Raw genomic sequence first — 3,992 nt, 5'->3', positions numbered from 1 at the left:
ATAGAGTAGGGCTAGAATACTTGTAAAAGTATCATGGGGGTGATACTTGTGTGTTTTTAGCCCTTGGATGGAGAGATGTGAGGTTGAGATGATGGTGGTAGGTGAAATAGTATTTAATCCAAGGGCTATTAATAATCAAAAAGTAGATCCAATGGCTTAAAACCTAATAGCATCATGATGGTGATACTTGTAAAAGTATCATAGCTCAACTCTATATATATATATATATATATATATATACTGAATTTTTGCAAATTGCCGAGTTCGAGTGTGTCGAATGATATGTGGAACTATCCTACATGTTCTAAAAGGTTTGGATAAGTTTTTGAACAAGTTAGAGAGTGAACGGATTGCCGGGGGCCAAGAAAGTGCATTGCTTCTGCGAATTGGACAGATTTTGCATTGTGTACCGGTACAGGCATTATGCTGTATCGGTACAGCAAGCAGCAGCTGCAGCAGGTGCGTGGCAGCAGGGTTCTTTTGGTCTTTTTGTCTCCTGTTCTTATCCCTTATATCCAGCACGACTCCAGGAGCTCTGTAGAAGTTGCTGGAGCTCAGAGCAAACTTCCTCCCCTTCTCTCTCTCTCTCTCTCTCTCTCTAGGGTTTCTCTCTCTACGAGTGAAAGTCGCCGTTTTGCGCCGATTTCACGTCCCGTTCGACGCTTGCTGGTTGGATGAACTTGGGGTCAGCTTTTAAAAGGTAAAGTGAAGTGTTTTAACAAAGTTTTTCATGTCTACTGCTGGTAGTTGCTGAAAGAAAGCTTTAGAGAGGGTTTTAGCTCAATCACCCTCTAGTTTGTGCTTTAGTATCCGATTTTGATGCGTTTCGGTTTTATTGCCCCCAGCTGAGTTCGAGGAGGTTTTCAGCAGCTTGAGAGGAGATGTTTAGCTGTGAATTAACCATCTTGGACCAGGGATAAGCTGCTTTAAAGCTAGTTAAAGGTAAATTATGATTTCTAAAGCTATTTCGGAACTATACGCGAGTTAACCGAGTAACTTGACGCAGTTTGAGATTGCTTCTTCGCAGCAGGTTTCCGAATTAATTTGAGCTTATTTGGTGACCTTGGGGACTGGTCTAGAAGGTGTTTTAACTTGAGGTAAGCAGGAATTTCAGTTCTAAAACTGATTTAGTAAGAATTCGACTATAATAGCTTATATGTAAGCATATTGATGTCGTTTAGTGGTTGTCCGCAGCGAGAGTGCTACCGACCTTGGGATCACCTTCAGTTGGCATTGGAGAGCAATTAGAGGCTTAACTTGAGGTATTAAGCTGGCCCAAAACAGGGATTTAAGTTACTACTTCGTATTAAGTACAAGTGTACCGAAAGTGGACATTGCGGATATATGTTTGATACGGTTTTGATGCATTATTTTCAGCAGGGCTGAGGCTTGATTAAGCTAAGTTTTGGGACTCTTGTGGACTGATTGGAGCCTAGTAATAGGTGGGTTTGACCTAACCAAAGCAAGTGAAGCTCCCCTATATTCTATATGTTACTAGAGAATCGGTTTGGTTGTGCGCTATTGTGTTTATGTGAATAATAAAGGACTTGAATATAATCTTGACACATTGTTTAAGACAATTGAATAAAACCTCTATGAAGTAGAGAGTAGTCATGCATAAAGTATTCATGCATTAAAGTATTCCTGTTTAGTTCAATTGAATAACCAAGTGATAAGAGTATTATGCTTCTACAAAGTAGAGAATAATGACATTCTTTTGACCCTATTGATAGTATATTAATAGTGGGAAGTTTCTAATGCAATATGTAAATTGGCATTACTTTTATGTGTTTACTAATCTAGTGAATCCTAGCAAGTTTCGTTGTTTATTATATTGAGAATTCCGATCAATAGATCGAGAGTAAGAACATAGCATGCTATGCCATGATGTTTGAGATATGTTGGATTATGGACTTTGCTTGCTTACCATCGTGCTCATTCGCACACGCTTGTGAGGATAGCTCCCTACAAGCCGGCACTCCGGAGTTGGCCTACGCGACAGTTGCTCACCCGTGCGGGATTGGGCGCCGAAGTGGATTGCCGTGGAGAGTGTATACTACCACGGGGCCATTAGGCGCGGCGCAAGCTGAATTACCTTGAGTGGGTCCTTATGAATGAAATGAAAGTACTAAATGACAAAGGACAGTAATGAATGCTCATCAGTTATAATGTACAGTATTTACTTACACATCCATGTTTATGTTCATATCTATAATAGTTGCCATGCTTCTATTATTCAGTTGATTCATTACTGCAGAAATTTTGTTACATGTTGATTAGATGCCTACTGCCTGCTAGCATTGCATATAGATATCATGCCATTATCACTTTTCCTTTCATTTAGTACATCATGAGCCTAGTGGTGTAATTCGCCGAGGCTGGCGGCTTATCCACTGGGAACTATTGTTAATAGTTCTCACGCGCTTTTTATTGTTGTTTTTACAGAGCCATCTACAGGAGAGGCTAGGGATCGTGGCAAGGGAGTCGCGTCTAGCTAAATTGCATAGAGCTATGCTATGTGCGAATTCACTTGCTACTCGGTGTTACGGCTGAGGGTGATGTCCCTATGTACTAGAGAGACACATTGTCCTATTTTTGTATACCCTGATTATATTTATAGTTGAACAAGATATTATGTGTGATACTTTCTCTTTTTAGTGAGATTTTGTGTGTGTACCCCTTTGCTCTATGTTGATAGTTTTTTGACTTCTACTATGCTCTATATCAGGATAGATTCTTTTATGTTTACTCCTATCGACTTGTTTTTTGATAGACCGCCTTAGATACAGACACTGAGTGTGAGGCGGTCTCGTGCACGTACGGATATGTTTTCCGCTGTACCGTTGGACTTAACATATATATATAATATAAGGTTGAGCTAAAATACTATTTATAGCAACGGGTCCGCTGCCACACATATTGTGTTTTTTATGATGGACTTCGCCAATCGATCGATGCCACTCGTTTGAACATATTCTATATCATTGAAGTGTTTGAAATAAATTTCTGATAATTTTCATATTATCTCTATTTCCATCGAGTGACAGCAAAAGAGGGCATGAAATGAATACTTCTTTAAAAAAGTGATGATAGGAGTCTTGTAGTCAAGATCAAGATATAGATCTTGTTTTTAAATAGTTAAAGAATTTTATTCAATAAAAATTCAATTGATTTGGATATCTTTACACCGTTAAACGAGAAAAAGCCTCATATCGACCATTAAAATTACAAATTTTGAAACTCTTTGATCATTAGGCAAATGATGTCGAAAATATTTGAAATTTGATTTCCAAACACTTCAAGTGGTATAGATCTTGTTTAACGGTGCCGATCGTCAATTTGAAGGCTCTATCATCGAAAATAAATGGGTAGCAACAGAGCCCATTTGCTATCGATAATATTCTAGCTCAACTCTCTCTCTCTCTCTCTCTCTCTCTCTCTCTCTCTCTCTCTATATATATATATATATATATATGGCTAAATTATAGAAAACCCCTCTGTAATAACCCGCTTTTTCACTTCCCCCCCCTAACATTTAAAAACCTACACTTTGCCTCTCTGTAAAATGAAAAATGTTCACAGGGGGGTTACGGTGTGTAAAATGCCCATTTTGCCCCTCGCCATTGTCGTCTTCTTCCCCATCTTCCTCAGCCACCCCTTCGTTCGGCCGCGATTCCCACCTCAATCGGCCACGATTTCTCTCCATTTCCTTCTCCACCTGCTCCCCTTCTCCTCCTGCACCCTCGCCGCCCTCGATTTCGGCGACAGTAGGAGAAAACCGAGGTAGGTGACATTAGGAGAAGGGCAAAGAAGGCGAAGGCGAGGCGGCGGAGGACGGCGAAGGGGATGTGGGTGAGGGCGAGGCAGTGGAGGACGGCGAGGCGGCTAGGCGGCGAGGCGGCGGAGAGGTGGCGAGCCGGAGGGAGGCGAAGCAACAGGGAGATGGCGGAGGGGTATTTTCGGCATAAAAATATATTTTTTAACAGAACCCT

General features: G+C 40.8%; 1 long non-coding RNA gene across 1 annotated transcript; it reads left to right on the top strand.

Annotated features, from left to right (window-relative positions):
• Window positions 570-2,468, top strand: LOC109712239. The gene is made up of 6 exons (XR_002216802.1): window positions 570-700; window positions 846-942; window positions 1,031-1,097; window positions 1,195-1,262; window positions 1,378-1,442; window positions 2,446-2,468. It is a non-coding gene; the product is annotated as an uncharacterized LOC109712239 (long non-coding RNA).

The sequence above is a fragment of the Ananas comosus genome, linkage group 6 (assembly GCF_001540865.1).
Source record: "Ananas comosus cultivar F153 linkage group 6, ASM154086v1, whole genome shotgun sequence".
In the NCBI taxonomy this organism is placed as follows: domain Eukaryota; kingdom Viridiplantae; phylum Streptophyta; class Magnoliopsida; order Poales; family Bromeliaceae; genus Ananas; species Ananas comosus.
This window is presented reverse-complemented; position numbering and strand designations above follow the sequence as displayed.